Raw genomic sequence first — 14,982 nt, 5'->3', positions numbered from 1 at the left:
AAAGTTTCCCCCTCAGCCAATAATTGTCAAATTTATTTCAGCATCTATTCTCATTTTCCTTTTTCTCGAGGTGATTTATAAAAGCGCCGCCGTTGTTGTTTTTTCTTCTTCTTCTTTTCTTCTTTCCTCAACCGACATTTCATTATCATTTCTGAGGGCGGCGTTGGCGCGCGGAGACGGATGCCTTTGTGTTTGTTTCACGCAGAAGCGAGCAGTTATCGCCGAAGCTGAAACTCGCAGCTGTCCTTCGGCGGGCGAGTCACTGAACAGCTCGGTGTCGTTTTGAACGGCAAGCGGCGGCGGAGTTGCGTTCATGTTTTTTTCATGTTTAGTTTGTAATTGCACGGAAGCCAGCAGCATTAAAATGATGGAATATCCACGCATGCAGGTCGGTGAGTGGATCACATATTCAGTACATTTGTATTTCTCACATAGCGGCCACCAAGGGCCCTTTTAATTACCTGAACGTGTCAGTCCCAGGTTTCCTTATACCATTTGTAACAGGAAGAATACATAAGGAAAATACAAAATACAAACTCACTGAATGGTAGGAAATCCCCTTTTTTAAAGAACAAAAAAACAACGTGATCTCACAAAATACTTGAAATGATCACGACAAAAAAAGAAGGAAAAAAAATCACATTGGTTTTAGGCAAAGATGGTCGACAGCAAAACTGATGCATTAGGAGCCCCGCCAAGTGGCACGCACTTCCTGTCTCCGAAGTGGGCGTGGTCATGGTGTTGTACATCTTGTGGACAGATGAAAGCAGATTGAGCTCTATTCAAATAATATAATAATAATATTTGAACAGCTAACAACCATATCTAACGTTAGGAAAAAAAATATTTTGCGAACCTCAGCGGAGACATCTTGCGAAATTTTTTGATCTGAAAAAATGCAATTTTTTTGGAAGATATTTGAAGAATGGGTAAAAAAATTATGATGTTTACGCTCACTTCTCCCATTGGAGTTAATGGTCTCTGCCTCCTAAAGGGGCAGGGCAGTGCTGAAACCCATGTGACCTAGTCAGTGACTCAGTCAGTGACTCACTCAGACATTTCTGAAATACATCCATTGGTTATCCGGGCTCGGGTCGCGGTGGCAGCAGGCCCGGCAGGCCGACCCAGACTCGCCTCTCACCCCTGCAACACTTTCCAGTTCATTCTGGGGGATCTGGAGGCGTTTCCAGACCAGCTGGGAGATATAATCCCTCCAGCGTGTTCTGGGTCTTCCCCGGGGTCTCCTACCAGATGGGACTGGAACACCTCTAATGCTCCTCACCGTCTCTCTGAGCCCGACCACCCTACGGAGGAAACTCATTTCGGCCATTCGTATCCGAGACCTCGTTCCAGAGTTCTGTAAATTGAGAGCTTTGCCTCAGCCGCACCGACCCGCCTGTCCATCTCCCGCTCCATCTGACCCTCACTCGTGTACAAGACCCCGATATACTTGAACTCCTTCGCTTTGGGTGAGGCACTCTGTCCCCACCTGGAGGGAGCGATCCGCCGGTTTCTGGCAGACCGCCACGGCCTCAGATTCGGAGGTTTGCAAGTCTCTCAACCCAGCCAACCCAAATGAATTTTTTTTAATTCACTATATTTTATACTGCCCAATATCACAATTTACGAATTTACAATCTGTACACACACAACATCCCTGACCTTTGACCTCAAATCAGGTCAGGAAAAAGAGAACAAAAATAGAAGAAAAAAAAACTTTCACAGGGAAAAAAGGGAAGAAACATTCAGGAGAGAAACAGAGGAGGACCCCTCTCCAGGATGGACAGAAGCAATAGATGTCATGTGACCAGAAGGATTCATTACAGAGTTACATAAACACATTCAATGAATATGACAGAGTGTATGAATAGTTCACAATAGGCATGGACCACGATCCAGACCTCCACGATCCTTCACCACGGCCGCCCCAAACTCCTCCCATCAGCCTGGCAATGCTTACACACTGGTGACGTTAACATAACATTAAAGCACCAACTTGATATGCTCCATGTTTGTAGTCCATTTGCTGCTCAACATGTAGACTCCAGAATCTGCTTCCTGATGGTACACGGGACGCCTTTAACTTCGTATCCACAGTTTAATGAGTTAGTTTTATGGTGGAGGACGGTCCCTGAGAGTGAAGGATACTCGCCGCCTCCCTCTAGATAGATAGATAGATAGATAGATATATTTATTTGTCGTTTGCCAGAGTACAGGTACAAAAGCATCGAAATTACAAGAAAGGGTGGATGAAAGATTACAGCATAACATGAGGGAAGAAGGCGAGAAAAAACACCAACCCCCCGACTATGCCCCGAGAGGGGTACAGTGTGGGAGCAGGAAAAAAACACCTTAGCACATAAGCACATACATTTTAGACATGACTTGCAACGAGTAGGAAGGGGGGAGGGGAGGTAATCCAACAACTGGGTGATCTAAGCCCATCCATTGGGGGCAGAAGGTAACCAGCACCGACAAGCAGCCAGCCAGTCCGGCGCCAACACAGCAGCGCCAGCCACAGACCCCGTCCTGTCACACTGGGGGTAAAAAGCAGGCGAAGGCGTGGGATGGGGGGAGGGGGGTAGTGAATGCAATCAGTATTATTGAAAGTTCGTGTGTGCGTGTTCTGGTATGTCGTCCTCCCCCAGGCCACAACAGACAGAGTTCTCAGTCCGCAAGATGGTCGTTGCCATGGAGATAGCCTTGAAAGGTCCTGGGAGAAAACAACCACAGGTGTCTGTGGATAGGGGGAAGGGAATGAGAGAGGTTCTCACTTCAGCGATCTTCAGGGGAGTTGTTGTTCCAGTAACGGCCTTGGCCAAGGCCCGTTCTGGTTGAGGGAGCCCTGAGCAGATAAGATTGGGATTGTTTGGTCTTCCAGCAGCTACATCCAATTTGCGCACCTACTATTCCACCACTTTCCTCCCATTTCAAATCGATCCAATTTCGTCGGGCAGCCTTAGCGGGCTTTTAACGGCTGTCACCGTTTCCTTAATTTTCCGATAAACCAGGGCAACGCCAAATCCAAACAGCAGAAATCCTGTAATCATAGTTCCGAATAGGTAGATGTCATCTACGTCCTCCACGGAAAGGCTGCTAGGCACACGACACGTCCATCGTGTAACCAGCTGCAACGTCCCGGCAGGACGGGCAGGTTCCCCCGAACCCAAGCTTCTCGTCGAGAAGACGGTGTCAATTGCGTTGAGAGACCAGTTGATCAGATGATCAGTTGATCGGTCCATGGTTTTTAGTTCGAAGAGCGATGAGGAGAGAGTCTCTCAAGTATAAAACAAGACAAGACATGACGAGAGAAGCCAAGCAGGGAAGGGAAGGTCATGGGGAGGAGAGGGAGAGAAAATGCGACCGCCTTCGAAGAGAGCCAAAAAAGAAGACCTCTAACCTCTAACCTCCCGCCTCCTGTGTCAATTAGCCCGTCTTGCATCTCCCCCCCCCCCCCCCGACTGGAGCCGCTTCCGTGTCACCGTAATCCAGCTAACATGAAAAAGCAGACGTGTCGTTTGACACTTTTTTGAATATGTCGTTTGCCTTTGTTTCCATGTTTTTACTCGCGGTGCCGGGGATGATTTGCGAGGACAGACATGCACAACAGACACGGCTGCTTGAACATCAAAGGGCCCCGCGCCGCAGTATTAGAAACGGCATGTGTGTGTGTTTTCTGTTGAAGCAACTCTGCTCACACACACACACACATACACACATACACACAAAGCTGCCATAGGAAAGCATCCAACGCAGCCCAGAATATAAAATCGTACAGGCCTTTTCCCCCCTGCTTTGTCTGTCTTCTTTCCCATTCTCTTAGGTGAACGGGGCCTGAGCGATGGAGCCGGAACCTTTTATCTCACCCAGTGAGTGTAAATAGCTGTCGTGTTTGATTGACGGTCTGACGTGCACACGCGTGATGCCCAGGAAGAGGGGAAGAGACTCTGTACATGATGGCTCTCCCGTCTTCCAACCGAAGATGTGATGAATGAGTAATTACACCAAAACCAACTGCATTTCCTCAGATGAGCTTTCTCCGGGTTTATGCAGACGCATTTGCATAAATTCCATAACAGCTCACATCGTACACGATCGGATCCACGTTATTGGCTTTACATAATATCTGGCTAATATATATATCTTTGCAGTCATAAAACGGTGTTAGTACATAAAACCGAAACCATCTCCTCTTTGGCTCTGGTGTAGCTTGGATTTACATTTCATGATCGCTAACGGTGATATGACATGTGTTATGGGGCTCAGCCGATGAGCAAACTGCATGCTACATATACACTACCGTTCAAAAGTTTGGGATCACCCAGACAATTTCGTGTCTTCCATGAAAAATCACACTTTTATTTATCAAATGAATATAAAATATAGTCAAGACATTGACAAGTTTAGAAATAATGATTAATATTTGAAATATTAATTTTGTTCTACAAACTTCAAGCTCAAAGGAAGGCCAGTTGTATAGCTTATATCACCAGCATAACTGTTTTCAGCTGTGCTAACATAATTGCACAAGGGTTTTCTAATCAGATATTAGTCTTCTAAGGCGATTAGCAAACACAATGTACCATTAGAACACTGGAGTGATAGTTGATGGAAATGGGCCTCTATACACCTCTGGAGATATTTCATTAGAAACCAGACGTTTCCACCTAGAATAGTCATTTACCACATTAACAATGTAGAGAGTGTATTTCTGATTAATTTAATGTTATCTTTATTGAAAAAACAGTGCTTTTCTTTGAAAAATAAAGTCATTTCTAAGTGATCCCAAACTTTTGAACGGTAGTGTAGGTTTAGACCTGAACATGTGTCCTGGGTCAGCAGACGTTATTGAAAAGTAACGGATGAAAGGAGTTACTGTGAGGTAGAAATAGAGTAGAAATAGAAACAGTCGCTCAAAATTTAGAGTGACACCTCAAGTTCATACGGATGGTGCCAGAGGATGCATCCTAAAGACTTGGAATCTAGTGCCATCATCAGGTCAGCATTTTATTTTGTGTAATACTTTGGTTTATGTCTTAATACCTGCCACACTATTCCAGTCAGTTTCAGTGCGTATTACCAAATGTTGTGATGCTAACAGGCTAAATTAAGATGTTCAGGTTCATACTTGTATTTTGACTTCCTCTTGAAATGCATTTGAGATGCTTCAATAAAAACAAAAGAAAACATTCTTGCTCTCCTGCTGTCCGTCTGGATGTGCCGTGTTCACCCTGTGCCTGAAACGCTGCATTGTCGCTCGCGCCTGTCTCTTTAAGAAGCCCACTTTACCCAAACCTAACTAAAGTAATCAAATTTGGCTACTAAGTCCTTCACATGGCAGTGTTCTAAAAATAGAGCTCGGACGTGAACACCTGCAGACACAATTGTTTTGGTTTCCAACTCAGTGTCCTGGAGTCCAGCAGCAACACAACGAGGTCTCTGTTTGATGTGAAGGACTGGATGTATCGTTTCAGCGTATACATTATGCAGCGAGCGTTGTGACGGCTGTGTATCCTGACACACGTTTCTCACAGTCGGCCTCACGGTGTTGACGCCGACGCATTTCACAATGGGCTTTTCGCTTTGATTTGACCCACAAAAAGAAAAAAAGCATTAAAAAAACACTCATCTGCAGTCCAATGTTGGAATTTGGCGAGAAGGAAACAGTTTAACTAAAGAGAATATATGCATAATATGAAAAGCAGATGAAAAAAAAAATGAAATTATGTTCCTGATTGGGTTAAGTATTTCTCTGCCAGCACACGCCAGCTACCACTAGAACCCGTCCCAAATGGGCGGCTTCCAAGCCCGGGCGAGGCCCCAGAAAAACGTCACATCAGAACGGTGCCATCTCCCGCTACGTCTCTTTTTCCTCAGATCCACGGCCAGTCCGCCGTCCCCCTCTTTCCCCTCTTTTTCCCCTCGTCTATGCCGCGTTCAGCCCCCCCGTCCCAGATAATGGATCTCAGCCTCTGTCTGCCAAAGGGTCCGTGGCTGCCCGGGAGTAATGACCTGAGGGGGTACTTTGTGACAACCAGGGTATAATAATGCCTCCAGCCACGGACAAAGCAGACCCTCGGGGTCAATTTTTAAATACTTTTATGTGTTTCACCGAGGGTAGGAGTCATTTGTTTTTATTGCAGGCCATATACTACACACACACGGCAGACACAACACATTTATTCTGTCTAACAAGGGATATAAAGTGTGGCAAAATATTGTTTATTTCAACAAAGCGCGGTTGCGTTTTTTGACGGAACCGCACTCGCGCTGACCTATCGCTGCCGATGAAACATCTTCCACTTTTTAGACATAATTTATCCGTCAGATGTCTGTAGGCCGTGGTCCCTCGGATCAAAACGGTGCTATTGAGGCACGCGGGGGGAGTGTGGAATCACCTGCGAATGAAAGGCTTCTCCTAATAGGTTAATTGTAACAAAAGCACAGGGTCTCGCCCCATTGAACAGAAAAGGCTCGTGGAACACAGGCCTGTGGAAATGATGTCAAACAATGTGCTGCCTGCTCTCCCCTGCAGGGCCAGAGTGAGTCTGTCAGCAGTTAAATGCTTACCTCCCACCCCTCCCCGAACACTCAACAATCAATTTACCTCCTCGGGGTCTATGAACCCAAAGATTTGACCTTCCAGACTCGAGCTTTGTTCACCGCCCCCACCCCTCCTAATCTCTCACACCTCAAAGACGACTTATTAGAACACAGACACAAAAAAGGTGTTTTGAAGTCGCTTTTTAAATATAGAGGCAAATGTTTCAAATTGGGGAGGGAAACTTGTAATTTCATTATGAATTCAGTGTTTGTCAAGAAACCATACAGTCAATGAATCAAAGTTTTATTACAGACTCAAGGTCTCCAGATAGTAAAAAACATTAAAATATAATAAAATAAATACAAAATCACAAGTAAAAAAACAAACAAAGAACTACACATGCGTTATAAATAGACGGCTGTACCAGTGTCTCCACAGCTGGGACTGGTATTGTCTTTTAATTTTATATTTGATAAAAACATGATGATCTCATTTTCAGTCATCAACCCGGCAGATACATTTGTACATTAAATCTCTTAAAACCGCTTTGAATGTCTTGACTCCTGCAGTCACAAACATCTCACTGGCACTAGTCCACCTCGGTCTCTTCAACGGCGACTCAGATTCCTCTTCTTTTCTTTCTCTGATGTATAATTGCGACTTGATGATAGACACCACGATGCAATTCAATATATTCAATATATATGCTCAGATTTTTTTCAGGAGTAGTTTGATTTATTGGAATTATTGGCCTTTTTTTTATATAGTTAGATGAAAAAAGATGATAGACCCCACGAAGCTACAGCTAACAGCCAGTTAGTCACGGTTAAAGTCTGGAGACGGAGAGAAACTCCGTCAAACACATAATAAAACAACATGTCTTTTTTTCAACACTTTTAAAAATAGATTGAACAAACAACACAAAACAAAAAAAGTAATAATACAAAACATGTATATATAGGGGTATACATCGTTCTCTCTGACTCTCGGCAAGAGAGCACAATTCCCAAAATATCAAACCTTTTTCTGGAATCTAATTGTAGCAAATGACAGCGTACACACACTTTTGTTTTGGCAGGTTGTGCTGACAGAGGAAACCGTTTATGAAAGATGTCACCACTGAGTCCTACTCCATAGCCTGCCAGCCAGGTAAGTCTGCCACGACGCTGTAATAGAAAAACAAAGCCAAATCCTGACGAATGACTACTGAGTTAACGGTAATGACCTTGTGAAGAGACACAAATGAATCCATCTCACTGACAAAGAAACGTATGAAAACAGCACAGCAGTTTTTCCTACCTGTATATTTTACTGTTGATTTACCTTTATGTTGATGGGTACACAGCCCCGGGATGTCTCTGTGTCAATCAAAGGCTTTAAATCCCAAAATGTATTCAGTCCCCCTCCTATTTGTACAGTAACCAATGGTGAGAGTGCACGCCCAGCAAGGTACCAGCTAATTGGGCATACTGGGAATAAAACAAAAAAGAAGGAGGGAAAAAAAGCAGCACCATTTTCTCTGATGTGATATATTGAAACTGTTGATGGTTCAACACAAAGATTTCTTTCTGTTGTCGTGAAACAGTGTCTGCTTTGAAAGATTATCTTTAGGGAGTTTTTTTGCTTCTCGGTTCATGGTGTTTTAGTTCATGGTGGAGAAAGAAAGACGGGAAATATTGTGAAGGAGACTGCGACACGGGCCCATCGACCGACTCCAAATCACTTCACGTCACTCGCTGATCCCGGGACACGGAGTTTGGATTCAGTTCACCTTTTCATTTCATAAACATTTGAATGGATTGTTTTCGGGGTCATTCAAAGTCCCCAGAAGCTGAATCCTAATGCTGCGTTCGTATCAAAAGCGGTGAGAATTTTCCGCGCGAGTAGCTCCCAGGCAAAGTCAATGCTCAGACGCGAATGATCGCGATTTACGAGAATTTTCGCCGGCCGGCGCGAATGACGCAAATTGCGCGAAGCGAATATTCGCAATGTTTTTGGTGTGAACGCAGTTGGTGATCTCTTTTCTATTTCTCTCTCACCCAGTAGCAGGTCAGAATGTTAAATTATCCTGTGAAATATATCAACATCTCATGTAATCCTGACATTTCCCCACTGTGGGACTAATAAATGAATATCTAACCTAATCTAATCTAATGGAATGGTACGAACCGTTTGTAAAAACATTCCCAGAGGAATAGTCCAGCAAATGACTATTCTAGGTGGAAACGTCTGGTTTCTAATGAAATATCTCCATAGGTGTATAGAGGCCCTTTTACAGCAACGATCACTCCAGTGTTCTAATGGTACATTGTGTTTGCTAATCGCCTTAGAAGACTAATGTCTGATTAGAAAACCCGTGCAATTATGTTAGCACAGCTGAAAACAGTTATGCTGGTGATATAAGCTATACAACTGGCCTTCCTTTGAGCTTGAAGTTTGAAGAACAAAATTAATATTTCAAATATTAATCATTATTTCTAACCTTGTCAATGTCTTGACTATATTTTATATTCATTTGATAAATAAAAGTGTGATTTTTCATGGAAGACACAAAATTGTCTGGGTGATCCCAAACTTTTGAACGGTAGTGTATATATATGTTTATGTATATATATATATATATAGGTATATGTATATGGTTCTCTGAAATAAGTTTTTTCGTGAAATCATAGTTTGATTGATGATAGCTTCAGCCTTGACCCTTTCGGTCAGCCACTTTCTTCTTTTGTTGAAATTTACATTTTTGTATATTATTGCTGATCGAAATAAACTAAACTAAACTAAACTAAATATAACATTTAGTTTAAAAGCTACTGTAAATAGCCTACATGTCTCAATTGTTTTCTACATTACTCTTCCTTTGCTCCTGGGATTGACGCTTTACCGTTTGCTCTTGTCTGACTTAAGATGCTCATATAGAAGAAAACTTCCATCGTATACAAGTAATAGTGTAAGTGTAATAGCGCGGCGCGTCAGCCTCTGACATCGTTCTCTCTGGCACTCGGTTTGTTTTTCCAGCGCCACGCTAACCATTAGGAGAGCGCCGTAGAGTTTTGTGTTGGTGGAGTTTTCACTTGCTGAGGGGAAGACAGAGCGGTCGAGGTTGTATCCACGTGGGGGAAGAGCTGCGGCAGCAGAACTCAGCTGGAGTGGGTTACTTGAGGGAACGCTCCGGGAGTGGGAACAGAGCCAAAAGAGCGAGCGAAACATACTTCACTTTATTGATTTTGTCGATCGTCTTAAATGAGGGGCACTCCAGGCCAAAGGCTCACCTCTGCATTTTTCTCTCTCTCTCTGCTGCTGCTCGGGCAAGACAACAAGCAGCAGTTGCAGGAACTTGAATAGAGAGAGAGAGGAATGATGTCCATACAGCATGTGTAAGGGGAAAGGTGTGTGTGTGTGTGTGTGTGTGAGAGTCTGTTTCAGTGAACTTCTCACTAAAGTTTAAGATTTCAGAAAGTGTCGGATATCAACCTTTCGCCGACGGTGTGTGAGTGTGCGAGGTGTGCGGCGTCGGCGAACCCATTTTGTGGATCTCATGCATCATCTTGAAGTCCAGAAACGAGATGGTGTGTGTGTGTGTGTGTGTGTGCCGCCCCCATTCGCAGATCATGACCTTTCGCTTTACACCAGAGATGCACAGAGATTGCTGCTTATTTATCAACTGTGACTCGGTTATGAATGGCTTCTCGAGGCAAATATTGATTGAGTCAAGCGTGGCGTCACTCGGCTTAAAGCAAATGTCCATAAGCAATTACGGCTCGTGGTCTCGTATTATTTTCCATGTTTGCTTTGGCTGACATACTCATTTGTTTTATATTCCCATACGTCCTGTCAGGCGGGACAGGGTTTTTCTTTGCGTGCAGCCATTGTCGATAGTTATTCAATAACCAGGACCCTGAAGTTTTCGCCTCTGGCCCTGAAGACGCAACATTTGAATCATTGTAGAGTTTACCGTTGAACTCCAGACCATACATTTTTAAAGATTTAAAAGATTTTTGTTAAGCGTCAATTGTTAAACATTATAACTATGCACTAGAGGTAGATACAATGGAATACTATATTTATATATATAATATTATTCTATTATATATATATTTAACATTATTATATATTTTTAAAATATATATATATTTAATAGTATTCTATTATATATACTGTATATAATATTATCCTATTTTGTATATATATATAATATTATTCTATTTCATATATATAATATATATACAGGACTGTCTCAGAAAATTAGAATATTGTGATAAAGTTCTTTATTTTCTGTAATGCAATAAAAAACATCAAATCAACAAAAATGAAATATTGCAAGCCTTTTTTTAATTATTTTAAATATTTGCAGCTTAAGAAAACTCAAATATCCTATCTCTAAATATATAAATATATCAAAAAAAAGAAAAGTATAGAAGTTACAAAAAAAACAAATCACTTAATTACTCGAAACACCAACACAAAGGTTTCCTTTTCCTGGACAAAACACACAGCTTATAAAAATTTTTTTTTTTTGTCTGCTGAATATTAAATTTTAAATTTATGAGATTTTTTTTTTTTCTTAAGCTGTAAGCCATTATTAAATATTAAAAGAATAAAAGGCTTGCAATATTTCAGTTGATTTGTAATGAATCCAGAATGCATGACATTTTTGTTTTTTTAATTGCATTACAGAAAATAAAGAACTTTATCACAATATTCTAATTTTCTGAGACAGTCCTGTATATATATATATAATAGGGGAACGTTTTTCTGTGCTCACCTTAAATCTCAGTTATAATTATTTACATTTTTACATTTGTAAGCATTCCAATGAGGATGAAAGATTAGATTTTTAACATGAATGTTGTTAGCCAACAACACAATTATTATTCAAAGCAAAGCATTTCCATACGCCTGAGAATATGCTTGCAGGGAATCTCCAAATACAGGACATCTCATTTGCTTGTTGCAGTAAAAACCCTGTAAATCCAACAACACTGCCGTAAAACATTTTGAGAAAACTCTCTTAATAGCTGAGGAATTACACATGAACACAAATCTGGGGAAGAACTGGAAGAAAATGAGCCGCCATTACTGCTTGTGTAGCAAAGATAGCGTTCGTGGTTAGTCAATAAACTAACTGTGGTGAAATCTACATATTCATTTTCTTTTCTATAGAACTGGAAATTGGAGTTCTGCGTTTTCTTTTTTTTCACAAAAGTTAATAATTATATGAGAAGATACTCAGTAGTATACACATATCTTGTTATTGAGATATTTATAACCTATAATCAAAGAGGACATTGGTCGTATTGCCCTACCACAACGTTGTCCTTGTAAACAAACAAAATAAATCGTCAATTTTAATAACTGAATAATTGTCGAGGTCGCTTTTTGGCTCCAGCTTCTGAATTCTGAGGATTTATTCAGCATTTTTCTTATTTCTATACATGATAATAAACTGAATTTCCTTTATAGGTTTTAGTGCATCGGTTGGACAAAGCAAGCAGGATAATAATGCGATGCACATTTCTTATTATCATAGCACGCTTTTTCAAACCGACGGTTAATCTCACTTGTAAAATAAATAAATAATAAAAGGCCGATTATCCGATGATGAAAATAATCTTTAGTGGATGCCTTGGAGCATGTCTTGCTCTTTTTCCACTAATTGGTGCAATGAGTCGTATTTCATTATAATACATTACTGAGCGCTCACTGCTTGGAAATCTCAAGTGTTGAAATCTCTGTCAGGTCTTCATTTGCTCTTCATGTTGCGCCTCGTGTTAAATCTGCCTCCGCTGTTATACCTCCGGTTGCCATTGTTGTGGATCGTGACATATGTTTTAGGATGTTTGATATTAAACCTGTTTAAAAAAAATCTTTGTTGGTTTTAAATCTCCCTGTTATCCTTTATGATTGCCTTATCTCAGACAATAACAGTTTAGCCGTGTTGAGGGAATGGATCAGATTCTTTTGGCAGGGTCCCCCCCCCCCCCTCTCCCCTTCCTGCATCCTCTTGTTGTCGTCGTCCTACTTATCCTCTTCATCTGCTTCTCTGTTAAAACAACCCTAAGCTCCCTTATCTTTTGTCCCCCCCCCCCCCCCCTCATTTTCATTACACGAAATCCCAAAGAAACCACCGGGCAGGATCAGTCGGTCCCAGTCAGCTCAACGGTTTCCCCTCTTCTTTATTAAAGTGTAATCAAACATCGGTTTAAGTGGAAAATAAATATCCAGATCTAATAAGCTGCTCAGCCGGATCATGTAAATGCAAATTTTCAAGCTGGTTCCAATCCGTCCCGCCGAGGGGGAGAACAAGGCCCCGGCGATCGCCTCCTCCGCCCGCGACTGTAAATCAAGGGAAATAATGGCTGGATAATGACCGGTTTGCGGTCTCGAGCAGATTGAATGATAACAAACGGCGTGTGTAGCATGCAGCTTTCCATTTAACATCCTATCACGGGGAAAGCCGGCGAACAGCTTGGCGCGCCTCATTAAAGAGGGTTGTCGAGAAGCCTTGTAAATTTATTTGCGAGGAGCGGAAAAAAAAATTCACAAGACAAATTTCCTGATAGGGGAAGACGAGGTTTATTTCCTTTATTTCCTTTATTTACCCGCCCATGGGGGCCTCCTGACGCCCAACTCGGGGAGCCGCGAGGATCTGAGAGGACCGGTGGGCCCAGCCGTCTGTTTTCTTATGTGATGGAGTGAGAGTGTGAATGAAAAAAGGGAAGAAAAACCCACTTAAAGGAGCTAAATAATAATTTATAAGACATATAAATTGCCCGGTTTTCTTGTTAGCGGAGATGCTGATTTAGCTGCTAATTGATGACAGAAAGTGTCAAACGGGGTGGCAGATATTGATGGTGCTGACTTCTGTCAGGTGAGGGAAGCAGAAGAAGAAATTAGCTTTCTTCTAGTGAAGGTGCAAAGACAATCTGACGGCCCCTCCCTTCTCTTGTCTGATATTTACCCAAAACACATTAAACAGATAAAAAAAAAAGATTTAAAAAAAGGAGAAGAAAACGATAAACTCCGGATTATGAACCCTGTCTCTTCGTCTCGTGCTCACATGTCTTCCCTTCTCCCCCCCTCCCCCCCTCTCTTCCTCTAAGATGTCTCTGTGATTGATTAACGTGTTTGTTTGAAGACATTCACAATGTTTTCTCGCACAATAAATGAAAGAAAAAAACACAACAACAACAACAACAAACGGGTGCAGTAATACGTGGATGCGAGAGCTCGGGCACGCACAAAGACAACCGAACCGGCTGCGGGCGAGAGAGGCAGCGAGAGAGAGAGAGAGAGAGAGAGAGAGAGAGAGAGAGACATGGATAAAGACTGACTGACTGATCTCTGGAGGGCATCCTCCTCTAACCCTGCCTTGACTCCCCTCCCTTCTCTCCCGAGCATTAGAGTGAACAGTAATTAGGCTTTGATACTCTGGCAAATGAACAGTAATTAGAGAGCAGCGACTGTGGATCCTCAGCCCGGGCCGCTCATTGAATATTCACACCGTTATTGAACGTTAAGATTAGCTCGCCGCTGTTGTGCACAAACAGTGTGGCATGGCAACGGCCCTTTGCAGATGGTGTTAGGGGGATGGTGAAGGCTGCCTGTGTGTGTGTGTGTGTGTGTGTGCACGAGTAGACAGGTCGCCCGAGCCCGGCGGACCCTCAGAGGGGATTTTCTGGTTATTAGATCCTTGCCAGATCATGGGCCAATTATAAAGAAAACTGTCAGTCAAGGCAAAGTGGCTATGTGATTAGCGGAAAAGGACAAAATCAGGTGAGGAGTGTGAATCCTTCTGCAGGCAGCTTTGATTTGCTAATAAGAGGGAGAAGTGGGGCGGGGGAGAAGGGGGACTGGGGCGGGGTCCCCAGCTGTAGTCCTGCTTTGCTCTCTTCATTTTCCCCGTGACCTTCTTAGCGCTGCCGGCCTAATCTGCGCTGCAGAGGAGACATAAAGAATGGCTCTCTAGAGGCTTCTTTTTTTCCTCTTTCTCTGGTTCCTGGCTCCCCAATGAGGCACAAGGGGGTTAGCCACCAAAAAACGGGAGCAGTACCCTCTACTCCCAACCAGAGGGACATGAGTAATCAAACAGTTCCTTCAGCGCGACAGGGGCCAAATGCTGCTTAATTACCCTAATAGTTTTTAAAGACTTTTTTCTTTACTCCTGATAAAAAAAGAAGAGGAACAACACTTGAAGCTATATCTCAGAGAGAAGGAGGAGTGAGAGGATAAGAGGAGGGCGGGAGAATCGCTTGTCTCTGAGAGCATCACGCGGCTCGAGTCCGCTCACATTTCTAAAAAGGCCCGACAGTGTATCCTAATTTAGTGGCTGGTGACCACGGCTGCTGACATTGAGGGGCGTGGCAGGGCCTCTGTTTTTTTTCCTCTTTTTTTGTTCTTCTTCTTTTTTTTGGTTGCATTTTCTCCCCCGGTTGTGG

The sequence above is a fragment of the Pseudoliparis swirei genome, chromosome 5 (genome assembly GCF_029220125.1).
Source record: "Pseudoliparis swirei isolate HS2019 ecotype Mariana Trench chromosome 5, NWPU_hadal_v1, whole genome shotgun sequence".
In the NCBI taxonomy this organism is placed as follows: domain Eukaryota; kingdom Metazoa; phylum Chordata; class Actinopteri; order Perciformes; family Liparidae; genus Pseudoliparis; species Pseudoliparis swirei.
This window is presented reverse-complemented; position numbering follows the sequence as displayed.